This window comes from Scyliorhinus torazame, chromosome 4 (genome assembly GCF_047496885.1).
Source record: "Scyliorhinus torazame isolate Kashiwa2021f chromosome 4, sScyTor2.1, whole genome shotgun sequence".
Lineage (NCBI taxonomy): Eukaryota > Metazoa > Chordata > Chondrichthyes > Carcharhiniformes > Scyliorhinidae > Scyliorhinus > Scyliorhinus torazame.
The window spans coordinates 159,954,130-159,975,557 of record NC_092710.1 but is presented as its reverse complement, the minus strand read 5'-3'; positions in this window follow the sequence as shown (position 1 = coordinate 159,975,557).

Genomic DNA, 21,428 nt, shown 5'->3' with positions numbered 1-21,428 from the left:
ACATCACCATTCAACAATAGCGGTCAAGAGTAGCAGTAACCAATCTTTTCTTTAGCCTTTTGAACAGCTTAAGTGCATGCCATTAAGTTTTATCTTCGGTGTAATAGGAAAGGAAGTGTCACATATCTGTAACAAATTCAATCAAATGGACAGAATATTGGACAGTCTCCATTGCAGATATGTTACTTTCCTTGCCTGGTTTTCCTCTTCGAATTTTTGACAGAATTGAAATTCACGTTTCCATTAATTTGCCCACATCTCAGTTGGAGGTAATGGTGGGCCTTAATTTTTCTGATTTATGATTTATCTAACAATGTGGGGCGAAAACTAAAAACAACTCTTTCCAAACCCTCATGCCCACAAAGTTTAAGCAGAACAAACCTGCAAGTAAGAAGCATAAAAACAAATAAGACTGCGTTGCCTGGACTGTGAGGGTTGTTTAGGTCTTAGAGTCACATATCATAGAATCATTGAAAGTTTACGGCACAGAAAGGGGCCACTTGGCCCATCATGTCTGTGCTGGCTGAAGAAACGAGCCAGCCAGCCTAATCCCACTTTCCAGTATTTTGTACGTAGTCCTGCAGTTTATGGCATTTGAGGTGCACCCTTTAAATGAGTTGAGGGTTTCTGCCTCTGCCACCTTTTCAGGCAGCAAGTTCCAAATCCCCACTCCCTTGGGGGAATCCCCCCCCCCCGCCCCCATCACCCCTATAATCCCTCTACCAATCACTTTAAATCTATGCCCCCAGTCACTGATCTCATTGCTAACGAAAATAGGCCTTCCCATCCATTCTATCCAGGCCCCTCACAACTTTGTACATCAAATCTCCCCTCAGTTTCCTCTGTTCCAAGGAGAACAACCTCAGCTTATCCAATATTACCTCATTGCTGCAATTTTCCAGTCTGGCAACATCCTGGTAATTCTCCCTCTGTGTACCCGAACAGGCGCCCGAATGTGGCGACCATGGGCTTTTCACAGTAACTTCATTGCAGTGTTACTTGCCTACTTGTGACAATAAAGATTATTATTATGTACCGGCTTTTGTTCTATATTGTTTAATACCTTTAGCCACCAAAAGCCTATCAATCTCAGTTTTGTAATTTATTAATTGACCAAGCCTCAAAAAACTGTTTAGAGAGCCTAGATCCAGATTCTCACATCCAGATTCCTTTCTTTGAAGGAAAAATTGCTTCCTTATTGAGGAAAGTAATTTCTTCTCACAGACAGTTGTGTAGCTGTGGAAATCACTTCCAGGATTAGTGGGCTTGGCAGAAAATATGCCAATTAGATTGGATAGATGATAAAGGAAAATTACTTAAAGGGAGATGGAAACAGGGAGGATAAGTGTGACAGGGACTAGTTGGGCTGTTTCTGTGTTGCTTTTTAAAAATAAATTTAAAGTGCCCAATTCACTTTTTTTTCCAATTAAGGGGCAATTTAGTGTGGCCAATCCACCTACCCTGCACATCTTTAGGTTGTGGGGGTGAGACACACACAGACACAGGGAGAATGTGCAAACTCCACACAGACAGTGACCTGGGGCCGGGATCAAACCGGGTCCTCCGCGTCGTGAGGCAGCAGTGCTAACCACTGTACCACTGTGCCGCCCTGTTTCTGTCATGCATCTTAAGTATTTCTACGTATGCTGAACTTTATGAAGTCTGTGATGCAAAAGTCCATCTTATCTCTGTGGTAACTACTATTGATTCTACTAATGTGCTTGGTGCCTAAAGGACCCAGTGCTGTTACAGTAAAGTGTGCTTTTACGAGAGTCACATTGAGATTTGCTCCTATGCTACAGGTCAGATTGTGTATCTCTTATGATTTGGAGCTTCCACAAATATGGTTCGTCACTGACATGGATAAGTAACTCCAATTTCTTTCCTTTCTACTTGGTAGGTCTTGAATATCTTCCTCCTTTTCTCTCAAACCTTCAAAACCGCCTGTCACATTTCATTATCCCCCTCCCATTCTCCCATTGTGCATAACAAAAGAACCTTTTGCTGGAACATTCATAGAAAGATTATTTTCTGTCCATATTTGTAACCGTTCTCATGCTGTTCTCACTCTTCACACTCAGCCTGCTGTTTTACTGCCAACATCAATTGAATAAACTTCAAACCATGCATGAATTAAGTATATCTTCAGTACATTATTAACTCTCCCATCAGTTACTGTTTACCAAACAAAGGAAACATTATTTCTGAAGCATTGATGTTAGCGTGTGTTACATTAGTTTATTCCTATGGGTAATACAATTGTAGAGGAGGACGTGCTCGAGGAAATCCCCCATCGAAGTTGATTTTGGACACCCAGCCAGAATGGTTGAAGTTGAAGCTGCTATTAAACACATGGGGCGGAATTCTCCGTCGGCGGGATCATCCGCTCCGCCGACAGTGCTCTCATGACCGCGGATTTCGCGACGACAAGGGGGTGGGGGAAACCCCATTGGCCAGCTGCGAGAACGGAGGATCCAGCTGCCAGCGAGATGCGCCACATCGGAAAACGGGGCTGGCAGGACAGAGAATCCCGTCCATGAAGAATGGAAAAGCCGCAGGAGTGGACGGGATTCCAGCAGAGAATTTCAAATTTGGAGGAAAAGAGACCACATGACATCTCCAACAGTTACTCCTAGAGATGAAATCCCTGCCGACCTCAGGGATGCTATCATAGCCACCATCTTCAAGAAAGGAGACAACGCGAACTGTGCGAACTACCAAGTAATTGAGGGCAGTACGGTAGCATTGTGGATAGCACAGTTGCTTCACAGCTCCAGGGTCCCAGGTTCGATTCCGGCTTGGGTCACTGTCTGTGCGGAGTCTGCACATCCTCCCCGTGAATGCGTGGGTTTCCTCCGGGTGCTCCAGTTTGTCCCACAGTCCAAAGATGTGCAGGTTAGGTGGATTGGCTATGCTAAAATTGACCTTAGTGTGCAAAATTGCCCTGAAGTGCTGGGTGGGGTTGCTGGGTTATGAGAATATGGTGGAGGTGTGGACCTTGGATGGGTTGCTCTTTCCAAGAGCCGGTGCAGACTCGATGGGCCGAATGGCCTCCTTCTGCACTGTAAATTCTATGATCTATGATCTCCCTACACTCCAACGTTGGGAAGATGATCACCCAAATCCTTGCTAGCTGCCTTCTCCCAGTCTGTGAACATATCCTTCCGGAAAGCCAGTGTGCCTTCCAACCAAACCGTGAAGCAATAGACATGATTTTCACTGCTCGACAACTTCAAGGGAAATACCAGGAACAACATCATATGGCTTTTGACCAAGGCGTTCAACTGAATCAATCAAGAAATTCAGCACAACTTCGTGGGCCGAAGGGCCTGTACTGTGCTGTACAGTTCTATGTTCTATGTTCTAAATGCTATTGACGACCCTGTCAAAGGCCAACTATCCACAGACATTCATCAACATCCCCTGACTCCTCCACAATAAGATGTTAGCGACAATCCTCACCGATGGAAGTACAACAGAAACCTTAGAGGTCAAGAATGAAGTCAAGCAGGGATGGATCATCACCCCCCACCCCACCTTTTCTTCATCTTCATCGGCACCATCCTTCACCTTATCAAGATCAAACTTCTCAGTGGACTGGACATCACCTACAGGATAGATGGAAAACTTTTAAACTTCAACCGGTTGAAATCCAAAAATAAAAGGACACTGACATTGCTCAAGGAATTTAGTATATGGATGATAAAGCCATCTCCGTGCTCTCGGAAGAGGATCTCCAAGCTATACATGACGCCTTTGTGGAAGCATACCAAAGAATCTGTCTCAACCTTAACCTAAAAAAGACTAAAGTCCTTTATCAACCCACCCCAGGGCAAGATCTGGGGCGACATTCTCCGACCCCCTGCCGGGTCAGAGAATCGCCGGGGGCTGGCATGAATCCCGCCCCCGCCGATTGCCGAAGTCTCCGGCACTGGATATTCGGCGGGGGCGGGAATCGCGCCGCGCCGGTTGGCGGGCCCCCCCCACTCGATTCTCCGGCCCGGATGGCCCGAAGTCCCGCCGATAAATTGCCTGTCCCGCCGGCGTAAATCAAATCACCTACCTTACCGGCGGGACAAGGCAGCGTGGGCGGGCTCAGGGGTCCTGGGGGGTGCGCGAGGCGAACTGACCCTGGGGGGTGCCCCCACGGTGGCCTGGCCCGCGATCGGGGCACACCGATCCGCGGGCAGGCCTATGCCGTGGGGGCACTCTTTCCCTTCCGCCTCCGCCACGGTCTCCACCATGGCGGAGGTGGAAGAGACTCCCTCCACTGCGCATGCGTGGGAAACTGTCAGTGGCCGCTGACGCTCCCGCGCATGCGCCGCCCGGAGATGTCATTTCCGCGCCAGCTGGCGGGGCAATAAAGGCCATTTCCGCCAGCTGGCGGGGCGGAAATCCCTCCGGCGTCGGCCTAGCCCCTCAATGTTGGGGCTCGGCCCCCAAAGATGCGGAGCATTCCGCACCTTTGGGCCGGCGCGATGCCCGTCTGATTGGTGCCGTTTTTGGCACCAGTCAGCGGACATCGCGCCGTTGGGGGAGAATTTCGCCCAATATCTGCAAATTTGAAGATGACCCAAAGCTACATGGGAGGTTGAGCTGTGAGGAGGATGAAGAGGTGTTTCAATGTGATTTGAACAAGTTGAGTGAATGGGCATGGCAGATGCAGTATAATGTGGATAAATGTGAGGTTATCTATGTTGGTAGCAAAAATAAGGATGCAGATTATTATCTGAATGGCTATAGATTGAGAGAAGGGAATAAGAACATAAGAACTAGGAGCAGGAGTAGGCCATCTGGCCCCTCGAGCCTGCTCCACCATTCAATGAGATCATGGCTGATCTTTTGTGGACTCAGCTCCACTTTCCCGCCCGAACACCATAACCCTTAATCCCTTTATTCTTCAAAAAACTATCTATCGTTATCTTAAAAACATTTAATGAAGGAGACTCTACTCCTTCACTGGGCAAGGAAATCCATAGATTCACAACCCTTTGGGTGAAGAAGTTTCTCCTAAACTCAGTCCTAAATCTACTTCCCCTTATTTTGAGGCTATGCCCCCTAGTTCTGCTTTCACCCACCAGTGGAAACAACCTGCCCACATCTATCCTGTCTATTCCCTTCATAACCTTATATGTTTCTAAAAGATTCCCCCTCATCCTTCTAAATTCCAACGAGTACAGTCCCAGTCTACTCAACCTCTCCTCGTAATCCAACCCCTTCAGCTCTGGGATTAACCTAGTGAATCTCCTCTGCACACCCTCCAGTGCCAGTACGTCCTTTCTCAAGTAAGGAGACCAAAACTGAACACAATACTCCAGGTGTGGCCTCACTAACACCTTATACAATTTCAGCAGAACCTCCCTAGTCTTAAACTCCATCCCTCTAGCAATGAAGGACAAAATTCCATTTGCCTTCTTAATCACCTGTTGAACCTGTAAACCAACTTTTTGCGACTCATGCACTAGCACACCCAGGTCTCTCTGCACAGCAGCATGTTTTAATATTTTATCATTTAAATAATAATCCCTTTTGCTGTTATTCCTACCAAAATGGATAACCTCACATTTGTCAACATTGTATTCCATCTGCCAGACCCTAGCCCATTCACTGGAATGTGCAACAAAACCTGGGTGTCCTTGTGCACTAGTCACTGAAGGTAAGCATGCAGGTGCAGCAGTTGTGAAGAAGGCAAGTGGCCTTTTTAGCAGGAGTACAGCAGCAGGAATGCCTTGCTGCAATTATACAGGGCCTTGGTGAGATCACACCTTGAATATTGTGTGCAGTTTTGGTCTCTATATGAGGAAGGATGTTCTTGCTATGGAGGGAGCGCGGAGGAGGTTTATCAACTGATTCCTGGAATGGTGGGATTAATGTATGAGGAGAGATTGAGTAGTTTAGGATTATATTCGCTGGAGTTTAGAATAAAAGGGGGGGGGGGATTCTCAGAGAAACATATAAAATTCTAACAGGACTGGACAGGGTAGATGCAGAAAGAGAGGGAGTCCAGTACCAGGGGTCACAGTCTATGGATATGGGGTAACCCATTTAGGGATGAGATGAGGAGAAATTCTTCACACAGAGAGTGGTAAGCCTGTGGAATTTGTTACCACAGGAAGTAATTGAGGCCAAAAGAGTATGTTTTCAAGAGGTCATTAGATATAGCTCTTGAGGCTAAATGGATCAAAGGATATGGGGGGTAAGCAGGAACAGTTGGATGATTTATTTGTCACGATCATAATGAATGACGGATGGAACAGACTTGAAGGGTTAAATGGCCTCCACCTGCTCCTATTTTCTTATGTTTCTATCTTCATTAAATGGGGAACAGCAGCAAGAAGTGATGGGTGGCACCTAGGGGATATAGTGGATGGAACAAGAAAACAATCCTTTTATCACACAGACACTCCCACAGACACTGAACGATTTGACCAGTCATGTGCCCAAGTCTCCTGAAGGAAGCAACTGAGTAAAATCTCAGTGAAGGTGTAACACTGTGAAATTAGTGCCAGACTCCAGAGGTCAATCAAATATCATTTCAAGACAGAGGTGGGGCCAAATTTAAGCGCAATGTTTTTTTAAATAACACAAGATTGGGAGAACTCGATTTGCACTTAAGATTCTGCGATCTTTTACATTAGCTTGGTCAATTTCAGGTTATTAGTACTGAAAACAATCATGAATCTGTGGAATTCTATACCCCAAGATGCAGTGGAGGACGGAACACTAAACTAATGGCCTGCAAGAACTCTGAGGTGCCGTAACGCCTGGTCCACGTTTGTGGAAAACAATGCTAAACGGCGCACTGGCAAGGTCTCACAGGCACAGAAAGTGACTGTGGGCACCGGGTGCATACAACGTCCTAATAGTAAATGATCCAAATGGTAAAAACCTATTTATCTGCTCCCTAAATTAGTTTAGCCTCCACTGCACTCTGGGGTATAGAATTCCACAGATTCACTTTGAGTGAAGTAATTCCTCCTCATTTCTGTTTTGAATCTGCCACCCCTTAGCCTAAAACTATGGCCTCTTGTTCCAGAATGTCCAACAGGCCTCCCAACAGCCAGCGGGAGATAGAGGAGCAGATAGGTAGACAGATTTTGGAAAAGAGTAAAAACAACAGGGTTGTGGTGATGGGAGACTTCAACTTCCCCAATATTGACAGGGACTCACTTAGTGCCAGGGGCTTAGACGGGGCGAAGTTTGTAAGGAGCATCCAGGAGGGCTTCTTAAAACAATATGTAGACAGTCCAACTAGGGAAGGGGCGGTACTGGACCTGGTATTAGGGAATGAGCCCGGCCAGGTGGTAGATGTTTCAGTAGGGGAGCATTTCGGTAACAGTGACCACAATTCAGTAAGTTTTAAAGTACTGGTGGACAAGGATAAGAGTGGTCCGAGGATGAATGTGCTAAATTGGGGGAAGGCTAATTATAACAATATTAGGCGGGAACTGAAGAACATAGATTGGGGGCGGATGTTTTAGGGCAAATCAACATCTGACATGTGGGAGGCTTTCAAGTGGCAGTTGAAAGGAATACAGGACCGGCATGTTCCTGTGAGGAAGAAAGATAAATACGGCAATTTTCGGGAACCTTGGATGACGAGTGATATTGTAGGCCTCGTCAAAAAGAAAAAGGAGGCATTTGTCAGGGCTAAAAGGCTGGGAACAGACGAAGCCTGCGTGGAATATAAGGAAGTCAGGAGGGCTAGAAACGGTCACGAAAAGTCATTGGCAAATAGGGTTAAGGAAAATCCCAAGGCTTTTTACACGTACATAAAAAGCAAGAGGGTAGCCAGGGAAAGGGTTGGCCCACTGAAGGATAGGCAAGGGAATCTATGTGTGGAGCCAGAGGAAATGGACGAGGTACTAAATGAATACTTTGCATCAGTATTCACCAAAGAGAAGGAATTGGTAGATGTTGAGTCTGGAGAAGAGGGTGTAGATAGCCTGGGTCACATTGTGATCCAAAAAGACGAGGTGTTGGGTGTCTTAAAAAATATTAAGGTAGATAAGTCCCCAGGGCCTGATGGGATCTACCCCAGAATACTGAAGGAGGCTGGAGAGGAAATTGCTGAGGCCTTGACAGAAATCTTTGGATCCTCGCTGTCTTCAGGGGATGTCCCGGAGGACTGGAGAATAGCCAATGTTGTTCCTCTGTTTAAGAAGGGTAGCAAGGATAATCCCGGGAACTACAGGCCGGTGAGCCTTACTTCAGTGGTAGGGAAATTACTGGAGAGAATTCTTCGAGACAGGATCTACTCCCATTTGGAAGCAAATGGACGTATTAGTGAGAGGCAGCACGGTTTTGTGAAGGGGAGGTCGTGTCTCACTAACTTGATAGAGTTTTTCGAGGAGGTCACTAAGATGATTGATGCAGGTAGGGCAGTAGATGTTGTCTATATGGACTTCAGTAAGGCCTTTGACAAGGTCCCTCATGGTAGACTAGTACAAAAGGTGAAGTCACACGGGATCAGGGGTGAGCTGGCAAGGTGGATACAGAACTGGCTAGGCCATAGCAGGCAGAGAGTAGCAATGGAGGGATGCTTTTCTAATTGGAGGGCTGTGACCAGTGGTGTTCCACAGGGATCAGTGCTGGGACCTTTGCTCTTTGTAGTATATATAAATGATTTGGAGGAAAATGTAACTGGTCTGATTAGTACGTTTGTAGACGACACAAAGGTTAGTGGAATTGCGGATAGCGATGAGGACTGTCGGAGGATACAGCAGGATTTAGATTGTCTGGAGATTGGGCGGAGAGATGGCAGATGGAGTTTAATCCAGACAAATGTGAGGTAATGCATTTTGGAAGGTCTAATGCAGGTAGGGAATATACAGTGAATGGTAGAACCCTCAAGAGTATTGAAAGTCAAAGAGATCTAGGAGTACAGGTCCACAGGTCATTGAAAGGGGCAACACAGGTGGAGAAGGTAGTCAAGAAGGCATACGGCATGCTTGCCTTCATTGGCCGGGGCATTGAGTATAAGAATTGGCAAGTCATGTTGCAGCTGTATAGAACCTTAGTTAGGCCACACTTGGCGTATAGTGTTCAATTCTGGTCGCCACACTACCAGAAGGATGTGGAGGCTTTAGAGAGGGTGCAGAAGAGATTTACCAGAATGTTGCCTGGTATGGAGGGCATTAGCTATGAGGAGCGATTGAATAAACTCGGTTTGTTCTCACTGGAACGAAGGAGGTTGAGGGGAGACCTGATAGAGGTATATAAAATTATGAGGGGCATAGACAGAGTGGATAGTCAGAGGCTTTTCCCCAGGGTAGAGGGGTCAATTACTAGGGGGCATAGGTTTAAGGTGAGAGGGGCAAGGTTTAGAGTAGATGTACGAGGCAAGTTTTTTACGCAGAGGGTAGTGGGTGCCTGGAACTCGCTACCGGAGGAGGTAGTGGAAGCAGGGACGATAGGGACATTTAAGGGGTATCTTGACAAATATATGAATAGGATGGGAATAGAAGGATACGGACCCAGGAAGTGTAGAAGATTGTAGTTTAGTCGGGCAGCATGGAGGGCCGAAGGGCCTGTTCCTGTGCTGTACATTTCTTTGTTCTTTGTTCTTTGAATGGGTCACATCTGCTCTACATCTACCCTGTCAAACCCGTTTGGCATCTTATATAGCTCAATTTGGGCTGCGATCTAACGACCACGTCACGCCGGATTCGGGATATGACACAGCCTCTCGCGAGATTTCCCCGGCTTGCCTTGCCTCAAGAGATCTAACAGGATCTCGCAAGATATCGGGATCTGAATCCCGCCTGCAATAAGCGGGACCTAATTTGCACATTTAAGTTAAGCACACTCGAATATGCACTCGCCGGATCTAACCAGCGCCTCGTATCGAATCTCCTCACCGACTAAACCCAGGCCAGGCGCCATTTAGTACTGGTCTCCACAAATGGTGACCAGGTAGAACGGCACTTGGGAGAATTTCCAAGGTGGTCAGAGGCCCTGGGTGGTCGTTCTCTCGGCAGGGTGGCACCCCGGCACTGCTGATGCTACCTAGGCACCTTGGCACTGCCAGCCTGGTACTCTATCAGTGCCACCTGGGTGCCAGCCTGGCACTGCTAGGGTGCCCAGGTGGCACTGACAAGGAGCCAGACTGACAGTGCCATGATGCCAGGTTGTCACTGCTAAGGTGGCATTTTGCCCATGCTGGGAAATGGTCCCAGGGGTGCCCTGCCCCTCTGAGGTGGGGCGGGGAGGATGACCCCCTTATAGGTGAATTAGGGGGCCTGGAGGCCACGATGGGAGGAATAGAGATCACATGACGCCCCAATCTCGTCCTGCACTGGCAAGCAAAGCTTGTTAGTGCAGGAAATGGGACCAAGTACAGCCTCGGCGGGGCGTACTTTGCTGACGTCCCAAAATTAAGCAAAGTCCCATTTAATAGCGGGGTCGTACTCGACACACCTCAGATTTCCTTTCATTCTTCTAAACTCCAGTGAGTATAAGCCTAAACTGCTCAATCTCTCTTCGTATGACAAGTCCTTCATCCTGGGAATCAATTGAGCGAACCTTCTCTACACTACCACGAATGCATTTACATCCTTCCTCAAGTGGCACGGTAGCACAGTGGGTAGCACTTTGCTTCACAGCGCCAGGGATCCTGGTTCGATTCCCAGCCTGGGTCACTGTCTGTGTGGAGTCGGCACATTCTCCTCGTGTCTGTGTGGGTTTCTTCCGTGTGCTGTGGTTTCCTCCCACAAGTCCCGAAAGACGTGCTGTTAGGTGAATTGGACATTCTGAATTCTCCCTAGGTGTACCCGAAAAGGCGACTAGGGAACTTCATTGCAGTGTTGATGTAAGCCTACTTGTGACATTAATAAAGATTATTATTAGTAAGGGGTCTAAAGCTGCGCAGTTCTCCAGATGCAGTCTCACCAAAGCCCTATAAAGTTTCAATAGCTACCTTTATATTCTATTCCATTAGTAATGAATGCCAAAATTCCATTTGTCTTCCTTATTACCTGCTGCACCTGCTGCACCTGCTGTGACCTATGCACGAGGATACCTAGATTCCTCTGCCCCAAAGCATTTTGAAGTTTCTCTCCATTTTAACAAGTTGCCTTTTTAATCCGCCGACCATAATGGATAGCCTCACACTTTTCCATGTTAAGTTCCATCTGCCAAACCTTGGCCCTCTAACTTAACCATATCCATTTGTAAATTTTTCATTTCCTGATCGCAACTTGCTTTCCCAATTTAGCAAATTTGTCTCTCATACATTCTATCCCAGCATCCAAGTCATTAATGTAGATTGTAAATGGTTGGGGCCCAAGGGCCAAACCCTGTGGCACACTACTTGTTACAGCTTGCCAACCAGAAAAAGCCCCACTTATCGACACTCTCTGCTTTCTGTTGGTTAGTCAATCCTCTATCCAAGTTAGTATATTACCCCCAACCTTGTGGGATCTTACCTTGTGTATTAACATTTTGTGTTATCAAATGTCTTCTGGAAGTCCAGATGTACTACATCTGCAGGAGCCCTGTTATCCACTTTGCTTGTTACATCTTTGAAGAACCTTAGCAAATTAGTCAAACACGATTTTCCCTTCATAAAACCATGCTGACTCTGATGGAGTTCATTTTGACTGTCCTAATAATAATGGATTCAAGGGGGCGTCACGGTGTCACAGTGATTAATACTACTGCCTCACGGCCCCAAGGACCCGGATTCGATCCCGGCCCCTGTTCGTTGTCTGTGTGGAGTTTGTACATTCTCCCCATGTCGGCATGGGTCTCATCCCCCACAACCCAAAGATGTACTATGTAGGTGGATTGCCACATTAAAATTGACCCCCTTTTTTTTAAACTTTAGAAACATAATGGATTTGACCAATTTCCCAACAACAAATGTTAAACTAACTGGTATATAGTTTCCTACTTTCTGCCTTTCTTCCTTTTGGAACAGAAGCATCACATTAGCTTTTTTCCAATCCCCTAGACCTTTTCCAGAATCCAGGGAATTTTGGAACATTATAACCAATGTCTCCACTACCTCTGCTGCCCCTAGGATGTCTGCCTTTAATCCCAATAGTTTGCCCAGTGCTTTTTCCCTCCTGATGCTGACCATTGTAAGTTCGTCCTTTTCAACAACCTCTGCATTACCTGTTACTAATGGAATGGTTCTACTGTCCTCCACTGTGAAAATCGAGGCAAAGAATTGATTTAGTGCCTCTGCCATTTCTGTGTTCCCCATTATTAGCTCCCCAATCTCATCCTCTAAGGGACCAACATAGAATTCAGCTACTCTCTTCCTTTCGTAATCCATTTTAATATTTTGCGCAAGATTTATTTTTTAATTGTTGCTCTCTTTGGTTGGCTCTGAATATGGCGATCAATATGGTCACCTTCCTTAATTCTAATTATGTTTGCTCTAGAGTCGTCAGGTATCTTCCGATACCGTCACAAGGTTCAAAACCGAATACTGATCAAAGACTCAATACACCAGTTAGTTAGTTCAAAGTCAATGCTTATTTATTTACACACGCAGTTAAATATACTCATGCACGAAACTCTACAGACTAAACTATCACTACTGCTAAAGCCTATACTTAGCTTCGGGTGCCCACTCAGTCAGAGGAACAATGGCCATTGTTCGGTTCTGAGGCTGCTGGGGTCGAACTGGTACAGGGGAACAGCTAAGGTCGTCTGTCTGGTAGCGAGCGTTGACCTTGGACTTACTTGCTTCTGGTGCAGCTGGTGGACAGGTCTCTCCTCGGTGAGAGCCGGGTCCAAGAGAACGATTCTCTCTTGGGGGCTCCTTCTTCTACCCAAATGGGCTTTGCGCTCTTTTGGGCGGGCCTTGAACTTGGCCCCAATCAATTGGGCCGTTTCTTGATCATTCGTATTGATCTCATCCAATAAAGGGGTGGGTGCCTTGATGGCTGAGCGTGTCCTAGGTGGCCGTTGGCCTGCTTTGTTTCGGTCTCCTCTGGCGCCGGAATGTCTGCCTTAGTATCGGTTACTCAAATGTTACTCTTTTGTTCCCGGAGATGGGCCATTTGTATGCTAATGGGCCTGCAGATTTGGTCTTGTCTGGGAGCTGCGGCTCCAATATATAGACAAACCCTGAACCTGCTTGTTTTCTCAGTATTGTCCATTTTCCCTGCAATCTTTGCAAAGTGTCCATTTTGTAATCGGGAAGTGGCCATCCCAGATGGCTACATAATTTAACTTTGCTCTTCTTAATACTTTTTCAGTAACTCTTTGTTGGCCTTTAGAAGTTTCCCAATTCTCCAGCCTGCCACTGACCCTTGCAATATGGTACACTGCAGTTTATGCCTTTATGTTATCTTTAACCGCCTAACTTAGCGAAAGATTCATTTTCCCCATCTTTCTTCCTCTCTGGAATATATTTTCGTTGGGAGGAATTTGAATGTCTCCTGAAATTTCTGCCACTGATCATCAGTTGTCCTACCTTTCAGTCTTTCTGCCCAGTCCACCAGGGCCAAATCTGTTCTCATGCCTTTGTAATTACCTGTGTTTAGCACCAGAAAACTAGTGTGGGAGTCACGTTTATTACCCTCAAATTAAGACTTGATGCAGCCTGTTGGTCTGTACAGAGCCCTGTTCTGATGTTTGCAGGTTGGAGTTTAAACAGAAGACTGCAAGTCTAGAAAAGTAATATTAAAACTTTGCAAGGACCAGATGCTTAGGTCATGTGATGTTGGCCATTAACAAGTCAATTCCAGACCACAATCAATTTCTCTGTCTTTAGTGAAAAGCCATTGATAAATGGTGGCTTTTAGCACCTCTGCATTCATAACCAGTTTCAATGCCTCTCCCTTCGTGAAAGGGAGGCAAGTTGTCTATTGATCCCTGATTTTGGTGATTGTAATGAATCCTCACAATGAGAGGTGTGAGATTCTCCAAGAATGAGGATTGAAATTTTTCCTGTAACTGCTGTTGGAAATTTACACAAAGTGACCTATAGCAGCCATATTCTGCTTCAGTGAGGTCCATTATTTAAATAAGTAAGAGTGTAAGGTTTGATTTAAACAGTTTATGATCTCTTTCGTATCTTCAGGACATGACAATAATCATGGACCAATCCAATGGAAGTCCATGGTAGTGTATGTATTCTTTGGGCATGGCCCCTGAAGGAGGAGGGATATTCCTTGTATTTAGGAATATTCAAACCCAACTGCCTTTCCAAGGAATGCTTTGTGAATGGTGTTATCTGCTTTACACTTGTGACTTATTTGATTGGCAATTGAAGACAATTGACAATTTCTATCACATTGCTAAAGGCATCCTCCTTTATAAAGTAGCATTGTAGTAGTATGGAGGGTCATTTAAAATTTAATCTGTTGTCTACAATCACCTTGGCAGGCATCAGTATTAGAGTTGCTCAAACTAGGGCAGATTTTGAAATGTATACAGTGATCAAAAAATCTATCTGGTGCTGATCCTTTATCGATGTTTTAAATCCTTTCCAAGGGGATGGCCTATTTATCTGAAAGCTAAATTATTTGGCTGTTGCTCTGCTACAATATTAGAAAGATCATACAAATTATTATTTATATATGAACTTATACATATAACTCAATATTACAGTTGGTTACTTATTGTTGAATGAAATCCACAATGAGTTCCACCATAGCCAGCAACCTTCATCTACGGAGAAGAATGGAATTCACTGACATTCAACGGTCTCGTTGTATGCAGTGCGACCACAAGAGTAAAAGATGGGCACCTACTTCACCACCATGTAAAATTAAAACCGTGCATATTACAAATTCATTTGGATACCGGACAGTGATTTCAAGGGCTTCACATATTTTAAACCCTCGAGCTTTCCTCCCAGTTTATGAGGTCATCCAAACCATTCAATTAAATTACTGCTTTATAACCACTCCCAGATAGGCATTATTCTGTGTTCAATACTATTAACATGAAGCAGATTGTAAAACAACAAAGGCTTCTCTCTTCTGAGGCAGTTGGAGATGGTTTGCACACAGCCTTCATTGCAATTATAGCCTAGGAATGTAAGCTGAAGGGTGTTGGACTGGAAAAGGGCAGAGGTCAGTGAGATAAGAAGGGGCCTGGCCCAAATTAACTGGGCAGAGAAGCTAGCATAGTGGTCAACAGTGAAAAATCTTCCAATATGTGATCAATAGAATATGAAATAAATGTATTCCAATGAAGCAAAAACGGTTGTGCATCAAAGGATAAAGTTTCATGGATAAGTACATTCAAAACGTAAAAAAGGACATTTAGTGAAAATAGAACTTGCAACATTGAAAAAAAACATGACAATCATGTGAAGGGAGATTATAATAGGAAGGGTACATGGAAATATGAGAGTCTAGCAGATATAGAAGGTATCGTAAGGACTTTTTCTAAATGCATAAAAGATAAAGATTAGTTGAATAAGGTTAAGAGCACCCAGAAAGCAAAAACAGGCTGAAGACACAGCCGGTATAATAAATAAACAAATATTTGTTTTCACAAATTGGGGTGTAAATTGAGAAATCAAGGTATACTAGAGGAATGCATGTAATTATTGTTAGAGGTAACTGTAGAAAAAGCAGTTCGGAAAAGTAGGAAATCACAGAGCAGGATCTTATAATAATGTTTTCAAAGTGTCAGGGTCTGACTGAAAACCAAGAAGGCCGACTCCACAGAGATTTGGGTGCCATTTTAAGGGCACCTCATTCAGCACACAAATTAAACAGCCCCCAGCAACCCCCCACCCCCACGTAAACATCCCCTCACAAGCATCAGGGCATACTCCCCCCCCCCCACCACAGTAGAAACAACAGGGCTTACCCCACCCACAATGACAGCATCCGGCCCCCACTGCCCCAATGGCAGGCATCGGGCAACCCCCTGTCACCCACACACCCCTTTAGAGATATTAAGTGACCCCCTCCCACCTCCAGCCCCTTGCAAGCGTTGGGTGATCCTCTTCTCATCCCCACCCGCCTTGCAGATATCAGGCGACCCTCTCTCGCCCCCACTCCTTTGCAGGCATCAGATGACCCCCCTTCTCATTCCCACCTGTTGTATGCCTTGTCCGATGTGATGTTGGCAAGGTTTGAATTTTTTTTTTAAAATTTAGAGTACCCAATTCATTTTTTTCAATTAAGGGGCAAGTTGGCATGGTCGATTAACCTAGCCTGCACATCTTTGGGTTGTGGGGTTGAAACCCATGCAAACACGGGGAGAATGGACAAACTCCACACGGACAGTGACCCAGAGCCGGGATCGAACCTGGGACCTCGGCGCCGTGAGGCAGCAGTGCTATCCCCTGCGCCACCGAAGGTTTGAATATTCACTGAGGGAGGAATCATGTGACAGGGGAACTCACTAATTATATTAAAATGTATGAAAAACCATTCAAATGAGGTTCTCGCCCTTTGTGGACGTGTACCTCGTAACATCACCGGCGAGTGGCGTGGAAATGTGGAAACGTGATCTCTCTGGAGAGAATCGCGTTTCCCGATTCACTCTGGATTTTCCACCCACGTCAGCAATCTTGCACACTGCTAATGTGGGCTCAAAATCGCCCTGCAGTCAGATTAGTCAATGGCAGGAAGGAGTAAAGAGAAAGTAACAGGCTCTGGTTAAACTGTTCATGCTTTTCTCAAATATTCACAAAATTGTACAATCAAAAAATGGTTACAGCAAACATAGAACATAGAAAATACAGCACAGAACAGGCCCTTTGGCCCATGATGTTGTGCCGAACCTTTGTCCTAGATTAATCATAGATTATCATTGAATTTACAGTGCAGGAGGCCATTCGGCCCTTTGAGTCTGCACCGGCTCTTGTAAAGAGAACGATACCCAAACTCAACACCTCCACCCAACACCAAGGGCAATTTTGGACACTAAGGGCAATTTATCATGGCCAATCCACCTAACCTGCACATCTTTGGGCTGTGGGAGGAAACCGGAGCACCCGGAGGAAACCCACGCAGACACGGGGAGGAGGCCATTTAGCTTATCATGACCTTGCCAGTTCTCTGCAAGAACAATTTAGGTATCCTGCTCCCCAATCTTTCCCGATAGTCTTGAAAATCCTGTCTCCTCAGGGGATTACCTAATTCCCCTTGAGAAGCCATGATTGAATTTGTTTCCACCACCCTCCAAGACAGTGCATGTCAAATCCAAACCATTCTTCCTCATGTCGCCATTTGTTCTCTTGCCAATCAACTTAAATTGGTGTCCATAAGACCATAAAACATAGGAGCGGAAGTAAGGCCATTCGGCCCATCGAGTCGACTCCACCATTCAATCATGGCTGATTTCAACTCCATTTACCCGCTCTCTCTCCATAGCCCTTAATTCCTCGAGTGTCCTCTGGTTCTTGGTTCTTTCTCCAATTGGAACAGTTTCTCTCTATCTTCTCTGTCAAGATTCCTTCTTATTTTGAACAGCTCTATCTAATCTCCTCTCAACCTTCTTTTCACTATGTAGATCAACACAGCTATTCCTGTCTATCGACATGAGTGAAGCCCCTGCACCTTTTCTCAAACCTCCTCAACCTTCCTAAAATGCAGTGTCCATAATTAGACATAATACTCTAGCTGAGGCGAACCAGCTTTATAAATGTTCATTATACCTTCCTTGCTTTCGTACTTTATATATTTATAAAGCCTAGTGTGGTACCATGGCCCCTTTAAGGGAGATACTTTGTGGGCCACGTGATGGGCCTCGAGCCTATGGGGACAGAGTGTGCGAATGTAAGTCTATCAGGGATTTAGGTCCGGTTCTGGCCATTGGGGCTTGGCCGGAGTTAGCCTAGGAGTCATAGGAGCAAGACCTGTGTATTAATTGTGCTGTCCAGTGTATATCGTTCACCTTAGTTCAATAAACCACATTTGTGTTTCAACACTATCTTGTTGATCGCCTCGCAATATAACATTGACAACAAGAGTAAGACAAGCAAGTCGAATAAAATTGTCCAAAGTTTGGACAGGCAAGGTAAAGCACCTCTCAGAATACTAAAAGGTAAAAGAGTATCTGCAGTCAAATAGCGATGCACTGTTTGGGAAAATTGATCTGGTGGGTCGGGAGGTTGTAAGTTGGGGCTGATTTGATACTTTCTCGCTGCCAATGAAATAATGGCAGAAGAGAAACAAAAAGTAATATTACTTACTGTTTGCAGACCACAAAAATACAATCTTGTGCGAAGCTTAACATCTCCGGAGGCACTGAACTCTATGTCCTTTAATCAATTGGTGCAATTAGTGAGGTATCATTTTAACCCCCAACCCGCCATCATTGTGTAGCGATACAAGTTTCATAAAGCCATCAGAGGTCCAGTTGAAAAGGTATCTGCGTTTGTAGCGAAACTTCAACTAATGTCTGAAAATTGTATATTTGGTAGTTCTCTCAGTGACATGCTGTGACTGGTTGGCCTGTGGCATCAGCAACTTAAATATTCCGAAGAAGTTGCTGGCAGAAAACAAGATATCATCAGACAAGGTGGCTGAGTTGATTTAAGCAACTGAAGGCACTGAGCAGAGCATTTTCGAATTGCAAAGAGGTGAGCCAGTTGTCATGATAGCCAGATTAACATATCATGGTGCAATCACACACACACACTGATGGACAGGTAGATGGACCAACCAACACACACACAACATCACAGCCAATCACCAGTGAGAGCACACGCACTATATAACAGGGAACACCACAGTTCCCGCTCATTCTAACAGGAGATAGCTCAGAGCACAGAGCTCACAGCATGCCACTCAGACATACACCATGTGCTGAGTGCCTCACTAAGATAGTGCTAGGGCTGGGTCCACAGGTTAGCTGGTGAAGTACGAACCAAGGCCAGAAGTTAATAGTTATTATTGTACAGAATAATAAAACAGAGTTGCACCATCTACACCCGTGTTGGTTCGGTTGTGTATCGGAACACCCAACACGACACCAGTTATGGAGGGAAACAACAGCTGCTCGAGGTTTCCGAAGAGAGGGAGCAACGGAGACTGAAAAGAAGAAAAGTGACTAGCAGTCACAAAGCTTAGAGGTTTGTTACCGTTGTGGGGAGAATAGTCCAAGGACAGATGCAGGTATAAAGAATACAATAAGAAAGGCCATTTGCAAGTCAGTTGCAGATGCAGACAGTCTAATTCAAGTTCCCCCAAAAAACAATGGCAACTCCAGTCAACAAGCTTGAGGAGGACCCTGAAGAATAATCAGAAGTTTACAATCTTAGTATGGTGAGACTAAATTGCACATGCCAGGGATCGGGCCCGGGGGGGTGCCCTGAGATGGGTTGAGGGGGGGGCTTGAGGGCCCCCTAATGGGTAAATTGAGGCATTGGGGATGTCCAGAGGCTGCGGTGGGGGATCAAGAAAAAATATAGAAATAAAAATGAGGTGGCACAGTGCATAGCACTGCTGCCTCACATCACCATGGACCCGGGTTCAATTCCGACCTTGGGTAACTGACTGTATGAAGTTTGCAAGTTCTCCCGGTGTTCCTGTTTCCTCCCACAGTCCAAACATGTCCAGGTTCACCTGAGGAAAGAGCAGTGCTCCAAAAGCTAGTGATTTGAAACAAACCTGTTGGACTTTAACCTGGTGTTGTAGTAAAATTTTTTACTATGTCCAGGTTAGGTAGATTGGTCATGTTAAATTGACCCTTAGTGTCAAGGATCTGAAGGTTAAGTGGAGTTATGGGGTTACAGGGATAGGGCAAGGGAGTGGGCCTCGGTAAGATGCTCTTTCAGAGGGTCGGTACAGACTCAATAGGCCGAATGGCCTCGTTCTGCATCGTAGGAATTCTATGGCTCTATGGTTCTAAGTAAACACCCTCCATTGAGATCACCCTCATCATCAATGGCCGTCCACTTCAAATGGAGGTCGATACAGGGGCGGCAGCCACAGTAGTGAGTGAACAGATGTTTAAGTACCTGCAATACTTTGGTTACCTTAGCCACCTATACTGGAGTGATATTGGGGACAGCATCCATACCTGTGTAGTACCAACAGCAGTCAGCCCAGCTGCTATTGATCATTGTGGAGGGAAAGAGGCCAAGCCTCATGGGGTGTGATTGGCTGAATAAAATCAAATTGAATTGGTTAGAAATATTCAGTATCACCGACGGGATTTTCGAGGGACTTGTACAGAAATACCACAAGGTCTTTCAGAGAGAGCTAGGATGTGTCAAATGTGTGAAAACAAAGATCTATTTAGAGTCAGAAGCACCACCAAAATCTTTACGCACCAGACTGGCGCCTTATGCTCTACATCAATAAGTAGAGATAGAATTGAAGTGCCTGGAGGACCTGGGGGTAATTACTCCAGTATACTTTTCAGAATGGACAGCACCCATCGCCCCAGCGTTGAAGCTGGACCACATAGTCCAAATCTGTGGTGATTATAAGATGACGGTGAACAGGGCGGCTAAAGTAGATAAATATCCCATATCTAGGATAGAAGATTTATATGCTGAGTTGGCTGGAGGTCATGAATACACCAAGTTGGATTTAAGCTGTGTGTTCCAGCAGCTTGAGCTGGAAGAGGAGTCAAATAAGTTTGTTACTATAAATACCCATAAAGGCTTTTTCCAAAATACAAGATTGCATCTCGGTACCTAGTCAGCCTGTGCAATATTCCATTGCAGGGAATTCTGAAGATTTTCGTGTATCTGGACAATGTCCTACTGACAGGGGAGACACTAGAGGAACACAAAGTGAATCTAAAATGAAGGTACTGGCCAGGAGCTATGCATGATGGCCAGGAATCGATAAGGACATCGAAAGTATGGTCAATCGGTGCAACCACTGTCAGTCTCAACACAACCTTCTGCCTCCAGTAAGCTGTGCACCCATGGGAGTGGCCAAGCTTCATGGGGTGTGATTGGCTGATCGTCTGTTCATAGACGAGACTCCACATAGACGGTGGATCCCTTCTTCGGTATGATATTTTTGGTCATTGTAGATGACCATTCAATATGGCTAGATGTCCAGTCTGTATGTTTGACCACCCCAGCAGCCACAGTGAACAAGCTACACCAAATTTTTGCCATTCATGGCCAGCCTGAGATGATTTTCTCAAACAACAGTACTGCCTTCACAGACGCAAAGTTTCAACTCTTTCTGAAGTCCAATGGGATACAACACGTAAGGACAGTCCTGTACCACCCCATATCAAGTACACTGGCTGAAAGAACTGTACAAACTTTCAAAGCATCAATGAAGAAACAAGCTCATAGGCCACCACTGCTTCACTTGGCAGACTTCTTGCTCTTGTACAATTCAACCTCGCAACTGGGATTACCCCGGCTGAGTTGTTAATGGGCTGGCATCTCAGGACCCAGCTAAACCTTATTTTCCAAATTTGCCAGGGAGGGTGGCAAACGTCACAGCAAAACTACGATGATACAGCCAAGAAGGACGATTGTTTCAAGCAAATGATTTAGTATACATGAGGAACTTTGGTGGAGGACT